This window comes from Rhamphochromis longiceps, linkage group LG17 (genome assembly GCF_057381845.1).
Source record: "Rhamphochromis longiceps isolate RC_006_pf linkage group LG17, R_longiceps_female_GT1.1, whole genome shotgun sequence".
Classification (NCBI taxonomy): domain Eukaryota; kingdom Metazoa; phylum Chordata; class Actinopteri; order Cichliformes; family Cichlidae; genus Rhamphochromis; species Rhamphochromis longiceps.
In genome coordinates, this window is record NC_140573.1 from 2,693,379 (window position 1) to 2,704,989 (window position 11,611).

The 11,611-nt window shown below is 42.1% G+C and overlaps 1 protein-coding gene across 3 annotated transcripts in view; it reads left to right on the forward strand.

The window, feature by feature from the left end:
- Positions 1-11,611, forward strand: part of scube1 (signal peptide, CUB domain, EGF-like 1) — a 124,515-nt gene that overhangs the window by 95,611 nt on the left and 17,293 nt on the right. The window lies entirely within an intron of this gene.

The window sequence follows — 11,611 nt, forward strand, 5'->3', positions numbered from 1 at the left end:
TAGCACTGCATAGCCCAGCTACAAATTATGTTGTTTAGTGTCGACTGTACTGTCAGTAAACACTTCCTTGATGATGAATGTCACGTACCTTGGGGGTCCTGTGATTTGACCTCTAGCACCATCCTGAGGTTGCCCAATGCAAATACTCTGGTTTATGATTCCCCTGAGTTTCTCAACAGCACTTTTGCTAGGCTTCATCCTTTGCGCTCGTAGCCAAATCACTCTTGTTTCTGATGAGTCAGCTTCCTGTGAGGAACTGCTGGCTGCAGCTAGTCTTGTTTTAGGTGTTACAAGAGACAAATAATTCCTCCAGTAAACTGACAAGTATTTTTGAAAGCACCTTCTACTCTCAAATGTTCCTTTTAAAGACAGCATTACCCACCTGCTTGCTAGCTGTGAAAACCTTAACTCATATCAATGTCCTTGTGTTCAGTGATCTTATTTATTGACGTTATCCCATTAGACAGTTTCCAAGGATAAAGTCCCACCAAATGCTGTTGGGTTTTATTGTCCTGTTTAACTCACTCACCCTTTGGCCCCTTGTAAATTCATCATGATGGCTAAAGGCAAAATCGTCTGAATGCAAAATTAAAAGGCTAAGCTTGGTGGAGAGGTGCATGAACCCACTGAACTGTGATGCAGGAAACTTTAAAGTTGTGAAATAATGCATTGGTCTTGGTAGAGGATTGCACTCTTTTTATGATTATATAAAATGACTGGGTTCCTCAGGTGATATTTTATGCATTTTCTTAGAGAGAGGATGAAGAGTTCCGCCATTTGCGAAGGAGTCATAGTAGGAGCCGCTCCTCCTCCTAACAGCTGAGGCGGTTTGGGCATCTGACTCCTGGATTCCTCCTGGATGGATGGATGGATGGATGGATGGATGGATTTGCAGCAGTGGTTCCGTGTAGAAAGACCAACTCTGACATGCCACACATATCACACAACCTCACTTGTCTTTAACTGTCCTGTGTCTTCTCTCTAGATGTGATCATTTCAAGATGTGCTAAAACTTAATGTATTTATTTAACCTCAAAGCTTATTTAAGCTCCATTCAGGGTAATTACATACCCCATTATAAGGTTCAGCGGTCCCTGGTGGGGTCATTAAGTGTGGGTTGTGTGTGCTAGTGCTTGCAGCTGCCAGAATAATTAGGAAGCTTTCTGTGTTGGGTAGATGGTGGTAGCTACCTTTGTTACATTAGAGGCATTAGAGGAGACAATGTGGGCAGAAGGGGAGTGATGGTGTGTGTATGTGTGTGTTCCTTAGTTGGTATATAGGCCAGTATACCTGAGAGAATTTAGGTAAATTCTTTTTAAACGATTACTGAACTTACTAGATGCAGAAAATGAACCCAAAAAAGCTCTTGACTTCCTAAAGTCTCAAAGTCCTGAGGCCAAGTGTGCCTGGGCTGGTACCTGAAGGGAAAGATAGCCATGCGTTCTGCGGTCAGCCACAGAGGAACAGGAAAGCAGCTGATTGATTTAAAATCCTCAGAGAGAATCAGAGCCTCACGTTAGACACGAAAGAGGAAGATACAGAAAAATACAATGTGTAAAAAAGAAAGTAGGAGCAGATGACACACAAAAATGAAATCCAAGTTGAATTTCTGACAGTGAAGAGCAGAAAGCAAAAAGGAGCAATCAGCAGCCTCCTTGTACTTATCTGTAAGTATGACATCACAGTCTGGAGTGTTCGACAGGCTGTTGCATGTGTCTGGATGCCCTTACCTGTCCTACACTCCATAAAAAAGAAAGATCCCTGAGCCTTATTTTCTTCCCATCAGCCACGGGGAAATCTGTTTTAGCGCAGCCAGATGGAGGGACAATCCCTTTAAACAGGGCACGGCGGGACACAGTTTACTACATTTCTACTGTGGCGCAAAGCCAGCTCATTCTGGATTCCTGTCTCAGCTCCATATTTAGATGAAGAGTTCATTCAGCAGAAACTCCCTCAGGATAGAGACTGAGATGATCGGGCCAAAGAGGCTGAGTCTGCCCTGCTGGAAAAACACAGTGGATGACTTACTGTTTTATGGGGCTCCTATCACGCCACACTGAGAGAACGTGTGCGCGTACTCCTGTGCTCTCACCACCTCTTACTGATGCTGGTAGTAACTGGCTCCAACTGGTTAAAGCTACACACTGCATTAAATGCATGCTACTTCTTACATGTAATGGTGCTGTTAATTAACACAACAGCAAGTTACCACAGGTGCTCCTCTTCACTGTCACAGCATCACAACATCACAGTCCCTCAAAATCACAAACTCTGGAAGGTTGATGTCAGCAACCATGCAAATCTTAGATCTATTAGTAATTATTCAAGAGAAATGTAAGACTTCAGTCTCCATGACTGCAGTGGATTATCCCGTCTAAGCAGAAAACTATGTATGGCAGGAATATGACACGCTAAAATAAACCAGAAGGTTTTTGCGTGTTTGTGCTCTTGTGCTGACTTCTTCACTCAGGCCATAAAGATCTACATTTTTAATATATAAGAGTAAGCCATGTAAGTGTAAGCCACACTGCTTCTTACATGTGTTAACATTTTCATGATATCCATGAACCATCGTACGTTTTTGCTGCAGGGTTTTCATTTTTTTTTTCCCAGTGGAAGATTACTTGGGAAGTGGGGGTTTGAAAAGTTTTGATTGTGAAAGTTTAAAGCAGGTAATGTGTGTTTGAGACTCATTTAGTGCCACTAAAGAGACAACAACAAAACACTTACAACAAAAGGCACTGTACAAAGATGATCCAGCAAGAGCCAATAAAACAAAGAAATACTTGAGACACAAAGATGTGGAGAAAAGCCAATTTACAACTAAAAGTAAAGACCCAACAATCACATGATGCCCTATAAGCAAGCACTTGGCGACAGTAGGAAGGAGAAACTCCCTTTTAAGAGGAACAAAGCTCCAGCAGAACCAGGTTTGGAGAGCAGCTGCACTGCACCGTCACCGGTTGGGGGTAAGAGGAAAGAGAAGAGATCAGAGAGAGACAGGAGAAACGACACACTATGAGAGAGACAGCCAGAGTTTAATCATCACTGATGATTAAAGTATGATGGTGTATAGATACAGGGAGTGAAAAGAAATGAGTGAAGAGTAAACAGGGGCCCTCCCACCAGCCTATTGCAGCATAACTAAAGGATGGAAGCTCGTAGCAGAGCCTGGTACCTGAAGGCTCTGCTTCTCATTCTATTTTTAAAAACTCCAGGAGCCATCAGTAAGCCTGCAGTCTCAGAGCAAAGTGCTCATGAGACTCTGAGACTGCATGTTCTGATAACAGTGATGCTCCTCAAATGAATGAGGGGAGTGATACATATCTGTTGAATGTGCATGCTGAAGGACATATTCAGATTAAGAATAACCTCACTGTGTCATGGGAGGCTAAGGCTAGTTAAGCCTAAAAGAAGGATGTAAAAAGTACATTGTAACCTGATTGGAACCATTTGCAACTCTATGAGGAAGGATCCCCGTTTAACTCCACAAACCGGAATTTATCACAAAGATATGTTTTAGGCGACTGCATGACAGTTAATTTAATAATAACATTGTTCTAATCTTTGTATTACAACATTGTGGTCAGTGGTGATGAACGCTGCACTGAGCAGGACAAGCACAGAGGTGAGCCAACTGTCAGAGGCCATAAGATCGTTCATGACCTTCACTAGTGCTGTTTCTTGTTCTTCAAGGAGACCATTCCTTTGCAAGTGACCAGTTAACTACCTGACAACTCATTTTTGAAATAAAAAAAGTTAGAAATCAGTCTATAATTAGACCGGTGGGCCAGGTAAGGGTTTAACTCTCACCATGTCACGGTAAGCTGTGTGGCAGGAAGTGGTTGGACCCAAACGCAGGACTCAAAGACGGAATATTAAACTTGAGGCGTTGGCTTTATTTGCAGGCAAAACAAACTTAGACACATGAGAACTATAAAACAATAACAAAACTCAAACTAGGAGGGTTAACCTAAACTGGGAATCTCCAAAAGGTTGATTCTGTTCATCTGGACGTAGCGTTTTGTGGGAGAAACGTTTCGTCACTCTTCCAGGTGACTTCTTACAAAGGTTTCAATCTTATAAACAGTACATTTACATAATGACTGAAACCAGCCCACTGAAGGAACAATGGGCTGGGAGATTAAAGATTGAGAATTTGCATAATTAAGATTAAGGAACTGACCTCCCAGCCCATTGTTCCTTCAGTGGGAAGGAAACCTGCAGTCAGCTGAGGCTGAAGACGTCACCTGGATGGGTGACGAAACGTTTCTCCCACAAAACGCTACGTCCAGATGAACAGAATCAACTTTTTGGAGATTTACTTTCCTGGATGATTGAGATGCATCAAGACCTAAACTGGGAATACATGGCGTGGCTGGTCATAACCTGATGACACAGCTAACGCGGAGGACGTGACAACAGGGAAAAACACAGGGCTTAAATACATACTGGCATAATTAGGGAATGCGAGCCACGAGGGACAATGCAGGCATGATGTGACACGGGGAAGCAACACTGAACCCAGAAACATGGGACAAGGATTACCAAAGTAAAACAGGAAACTGAGACTCAACACCAAAACTTGGAACATGGGAACACGAGGCATAGAAATGGTGTGACACAGAAACCATAATCCAAGGACCAAGAATGTAACATAAGCAAAACCTCAAAGTCAGAGCTATCAGTTCAATAATACCCGGTAGCTTGGGTCTGTGGGACTGAAGACTGATGCTACAGAGAAAGATGTTATTGTGGGTAAACATCAGCAGTTGTGTATACTATGATTAGAGTTACTCTGCTCAAGTGTATCAGGGAATAAATTCATAAAGCCAATGCTGGTTGAATTATACTTGGCTTATCAGAACACTGGCTCTGTTTTCAGAGACAAATATGAGGGAATAGGATTTCCTAGCTTTATGGAAAGGTTTTTTTTTATAGAGTAAAAACTATTTTCCAAAGCCAAAGATCAACTGAATGAATGCAAAATTATTTACTCTCCAGCTTGCATGTAATCTGCTTTAAGGTGCACAGTATTACAAGAGATTCAAGCATCTCTGATATGCTGCCTTGTTTTTCAGACGAGTATCCAAAGTCTTACACTGTGAGAATTGATCTCGGTGGTAGGAAAACTTGGGTAGCTGCTCTGCATTGTGTTAGTATTACAGAAGGCAGCATTCAGCATAAATGCACAAATTCAGATGGGTCTCATTACACTGGAGTGAACATAACAAGATTATATGTAATAAGAGATCAAACCCTCAAAATACACAGACTTGCCCTCTGAGAGTACTGGCTGACTGCTGGAGCATAAAGGAGGCGACGGATCGGCTGACTGACCGGCTAGTCATCGCAGAACTGGCAAATACCACAACTCTGGCAGCAGCAATCCATTGTCCACTTCTGGATCTCAGCACAACTGGAGACAGAAGATGGTGGGGAAAAGCAGACACTAAAAACACAAAAAGTGAAAACTAAAATAAAACCTAAAACCATAACATTGCTGAGTAGTTTGAACTTCTGGATGTACCAAATACACCAGTCTGGTCCTCAGAGTCTTTTCTCATTTATTGGTGTATTAAAAAGTAACGTTAGTCAGTGTTTTAACCATTTTATGAAACTAACGTTAAACTGATTAGCTATCTGGATATACAAACAATAAAAAGACACAAATCTGTCCGTGGTAGTTGATGGTCTAGAAAAATAAAACCTTCCTGTTTGAAATGTCATCTAAAAAATAACTATCGATGCAACCAAGACGTCAAATTGGAGACAAAAAAGCAAACGTAGTTGGTGGGAACCTTCTTCCTCGTCCCTCGCCTTCTTTCTCTGTCATCATATACTTTCCTGTCCTCTCCCCCCCCCCACCCTTCCCCCCACTTCAACACACACACACACACACACACACACACACACACACACACACACACACACACACACACACACACACCTACTCCACTATTTCTCTGTAGTGTCTTCCTCAACTTATTCCCTGGTTTAAGGGCTTAGGTGTTAATCCCTCACAGTTTTCATCACTTAGAGCACCAATCAAAAAAGGCTTAGTGTGTATAATATGCCAGACCGTTGTCCTCTTTCTCTCCTCTTTTGTTTTCTCGATTCCCCATCCACCTTTTTTCCTTTGGGCTTAGTTCTCCCTGTGTGAGTAAACAGAAAGACTTTAGTCCTTATCTGGAAAGGATGCACTTGTTCTAAAGAGATTTAAAAGAAGAGTACTAAAATGTATTCCTAAGAAAAAGATGAACTATTTTGAAGTTTGGGTTCATCTGAGGCCGCGCTAAGTTGGAAGAGGGGAGGAAATAAGATTTGAGGTTTGGAGCTGGTGAAACCAGAAACCAGCAGGTTTGTGGTTGGCAGTGAACCTGGTGCCTCAGGGTTGCCTTTGCATTATTTGTTCTGAATCTGTGGCTGTGGATTGCTGCACCACACCTGAGCTAGAGCTCAGGTATCCAGATTTTATTTCACTGGCACACAGTTTCTAGCAGGACCACATAACTGTTTGAGTGCTGAATCATCACAAACAGTGTTTACATAACACTGGCTGACGAAGCATTGTATAATGATTGTTAAGGTCCTAAATCCAAACTGCTTCAGTTTTAGAATTGTCCTGGATTACCGGTGTATAAAACATTGTAACGAAAGCTGCAAATGTGCCGTAGTAGAAAACAGACTGAAGAGGACAACAGGGAAAACTGCTCTCATCTCACCATCCTTGGCAGCAAGAAGGCCCAAATATGATTTTAATGATGCTTCTCTGAAGTCCTGGCACTCAGTTTCCTTTGCTTCCCAAACTTTTCTTTACTTTACATTTGATACTTTATATTCATATTTATAATTAAAACTTGGATTACTGAAGAATTCTTAGAATCTGAAAATTTATGCTACAATTTTTTACAATTAAGCCTAAAGTAGTATTTTTCAAATGTAGAAATGGACTGTATCTTATGCTTCATTTCAGTCTTTTCTTAACCTTAACTAAGGTTTTTAACCATAACAACCATAACTTAACATTCATTCATGTGTCATTTGCAATGAGCAGATAAACTTTATTGTCATCTCTGCTACATACAGTACAGTAGAGAGACGAGACGACGAGGCTCCAGTTCCATTCAGTGCAAAAAAACAACAATATATGTAGGAAGAGTAAGACTAAATATACGCTTAGAGACTGAGGTGAGGGGAGTAAATATACACTTTGAGGTAAAACTGTTAAAGGATAACTTAGGTACTGAAATTATGTGATCTGGCATCCATCCATCCTTCTGCTTGTCCAGTTCAGGGTCATGAGTGGGCTGGACCCTATCCCAGCTGTCTCAGGTTGAGAGGCAGGACCCTGGACAGGTCGCCCATCTGGTGCAAACTTTGTGTGGATGTGCCATCCTGGAGGAGCTGTGCTACTTGTGCAGCCTGAATGGGCTGTAGGTACAGTCTCATCCTACCAGCACTAGCAAAAAGCAAAACTAGAGAAAAGTCCATCAGGACAGATTATAAGACAGAGCAATGGTGTGCGTTCACCACCTGCAAATTTATTCTCTTTTGGGGAGTGGTCTTGCTGTTGCTTCACCAGTGCACCTATTGTCATTTTGTCCTATTGATGTTTGTACCAAAGTACCTGAAATTGATTCACAGTGGTTTATGCTTCCAAATTGAACAGACTGATACTCTTGAAGTCGAACTGACTCTCTGTTATACCGTGACTATAAATTTTCCCTTCATTTTTTGAGCAATATAAATAGACAAACATCTGTTTTAGTTACAGTCGCCAATGTTTCTTTACTAGGCTTATTTCTCAATCACTGAGTCTGTCTCCCAGTTGTTTGACTGGTTTTATTGGGTGTAGCTAAGTAGCACACATCAAGCTGTATGCCAAGAGTGAAAAAGACATCGATTCACTGATCCACACCACCATAAAATGCAGCATTGGAATGTCATTGCTGCTTTACTCGGATTGGAAGAGTAAAGTCGGATGGTAACAAAGAGAGGGAAGACAGTCAGAACTGAGGTGATCGAATTAGCAGAAAGCAACATTGCAGACATCGAGGATAGCTACAGGTACCTAGGGCAAATGGGAACCATGAAGATAGCGCTAGGAAATCTGCAACCACCAAGCACCTGCAGACAGACAAGAGGGTCCTGAGGGGTCAACTGAACGGTGAGAACAAGATCCGGGCTATCAAGACCTACGCCCTGCCCGTGATCAGGTACCCTCGCTGGGATAATGGGCTGACCAAAGGAAGAGATTAAGGCCATTGACATCAAGGTGAGGAGGCTCCTGACCATGCATGGAGGGTTTCATCCCAAGTCCAGCATCCTGAGACTGTATGCTAGGTCTGGGGAAGGTGGCCGGGACTGGTGAGTGTCAGAACCACAGTCCAGGATGAGACAGCGAACATCCACTCAGTGTGCTCAGTGAATACCTCAGGCAGCAGAAACCAGGAAGGACAGGGCCCTGCACGGTATGCACCACCAGCAGATAGAGGAGGTGGCTGATATGCGCTTTGAGTGCTCAGAGTGGAAAAGCGCTATATAAGAACTAGTCCATTTACCATTTACCATATCCAGAAATCCTACCAGTGGCTGGACAAAGCTGGACTGAAAGACAGCACAGAGGCACTAATCATGGCAGCACAAGAACAAGCTCTGAGCACAAGATCCATAGAGGCTGGGGTCTATCACACCAGGCAAGACCCCAGGTGCAGGCTGTGTAAAGATGCTCCAGAGACAATCCAGCACATAACAGCAGGGTGCAAGATGCTAGCAGGCAAGGCATACATGGAACGCCATAACCAAGTGGCCGGCATAGTGTACAGGAACATCTGTGCCGAGTATAACCTGGAAGTCCCGAGGTCAAAATGGGAGATGCCCCCAAGGGTGGTGGAGAATGACCGAGCTAAGATCCTGTGGGACTTCCAGATACAGACGGACAAAATGGTGGTGGCTAACCAACCGGACATAGTGGTGGTAGACAAACAGAAGAAGACGGCCGTAGTGATCGATCTAGCGAATGACAGCAATATCAGGAAGAAGGAACACGAGAAGCTGGAAAAGTACGAAGGGCTCAGTAAAGAACTCGAGACGATGTGGAGGGTGAAGGTGACGGTGGTCTCCGTGGTAATCGGAGCAATCGGTGCAGTGACCCCCAAGCTAGGCGAGTGGCTCCAGCAGATCCCAGGAACAACGTCTAAGATCTCTGTCCAGTAGAGCATGGTCTCAGGAACAGCTAAGATATATGCTCTTATATACATTTATTTTTTCATAAATATATGAATATACGAAAAAATAAATGCTTAAAGAGTTTTTAAGCTGATGGCTGCACATTAGACCTCTGAAATTATAAACTGGATCCATTTAAGCCTTAGAATTACTCTCAACATTACAGTATTTTATACAGTTTCTAAATCAGATACATGGACAAGATAATACGTGCACTGCAATCTGGAGGACCAAAGTCTTGTCCTGTTTACTACTTCCACAGATTTCTCAGATTTCTTGAAGAGAAGGTTCATGGGTGGACATGCAAAAGTGTGACAGAAGAATATGCAAAGGATGGGATGAGGTGGAGACAGGTGGTGACCACCCTTAAATGGAGCAGCCAAAAGAAGTATAAAATGATAAAATCGAGAAACTGCAGTTTTCTGCTGACAAATATAATTCTTACTCAAGGTTCTTTATTATTTGTCACATGCATAGTTATACAAGTATAACACACAATGAAATGTAGCCTGACACGCTCCTCGACATGTGCAAAAAAATTATTCTTAACTAATTGTTTAGTTATGAGATGTTCCACCAAGTTCTTTCTTTTCCTTTTCCTTTTCTAGATCTTTTATTTCATGTAACATGGTGAGCTGTTTTGTTATTATTTCTTCAAAAAATATTAGATATATATATTGTATTTCATACCCATATGGAAAAGAAATAGTAAAAGATTTATATATATCTTTTCCATATGGGTACTCTTACTCATCACTCGTGATTTACTACGCCCCAGTTCTTATGTTTTATAACAATGATGCAGTCAGCTGTTTTCTGTCTGCCAGCTGACTGTTTCCAGTCCTCAAATATTTCTTTGTGATTCTGCAGACAAGATTGGACACCACAAAAAAACAATGGGCTGTGAAATGTCTGCCTGAGCAACCAGCTTATGTCTTGCTACTGTACCCACATGGTGTATGTTTAAATGAAGCTGTCACTTTATCAGCCCCCCTGCCTTTTGTTATGTTCTGCTTGAGAAAAAGGCATTCAGGGAGAGTTACAGCAGGGCGTTTCTGATTGAAAAATGCAGAAAATATAAAATATAAATATCAGATGTTTTTGATTAAAACACTTTTTTTCACAGCATAATGAGAGAAAAATTGGTTTTAATCTTTTTCCAAAACTTCTTTCAGGATGTTTGTTGCTGACATTATTACTGGTTATGATATTTGTCATGGAATTACCAAAGGCTTCTTTTCGTGCCCAAAGATGCATTTGAAATTCAGTTCAATTCAGTTTTATTTATACAGCACCAAATCACAACAACAGTCCCCTCAAGGTGCTTGATGTTGTAAGGTAGACCCTACAATAATACATACAGAGAAAAACCCAACAATCATATGACCCCCTATGAGCAAGCACTTTGGCGACAGTGGGAAGGAAAAACTCCCTTTTAACAGGAAAAAACCTCCAACAGAACCAGGCTCAGGGAGGGGCGGGGCCATCTGCTGTGATTGGTTGGGGTGAGAGAAGGAAGACAGGATAAAGACATGCTGTGGAAGAGAGACAGAGATTAATAACAGATATGATTCAATGCAGAGAGGTCTGTTAACACATAGTGAGTGAAGAAGAAACACCCAGTGCATCATGGGAATCCCCCAGCAGCCTATTGCAGCATAACTAAGGGAGGATTCAGGGTCACCTGGTCCAGCCCTAACTATATGCTTTAGCAAAAAGGAAAGTTTGAAGCCTAATCTTGAAAGTAGAGATAGTGTCTGTCTCCTGAATCCAAACTGGAAGCTGGTTCCACAGAAAACTGAAGGCTCTGCCTCCCATTCTACTTTTAAATACTCTAGGAACAACAAGTAGGCCTGCAGAGCGAGAGCGAAGTGCTCTAATAGGGTGATATGGTACTACAAGGTCATTAAGGTCACTATGTATTAATAGACCTCTCTGCATTGAATCATATCTGTTATTAATCTCTGTCTCTCTTCCACAGCATGTCTTTATCCTGTCTTCCTTCTCTCACCCCAACCGGTCGCAGCAGATGGCCCCGCCCCTCCCTGAGCCTGGTTCTGCCGGAGGTTTCTTCCTGTTAAAAGGGAGTTTTTCCTTCCCACTGTCGCCAAAGTGCTTGCTCATAGGGGGTCATATGATTGTTGGGTTTTTCTCTGTATCTATGAAGCGCCTTGAGGTGACTTTTGTTGTGATTTGGCGCTATATAAATAAAATTGAATTGAATTAAGATAAGATAAGAAAAAAAAATGGTCAAAAATGACTCCAAGGTTCCTCACAGCGTCACTGGAGGCCAAGGTAATGCCATCCAGAGTAAGAATCTGCTTAGATACCATATTTCTAAGCCGAGTACAATAACCTCAGTTTTATCTGAATTAAGAAG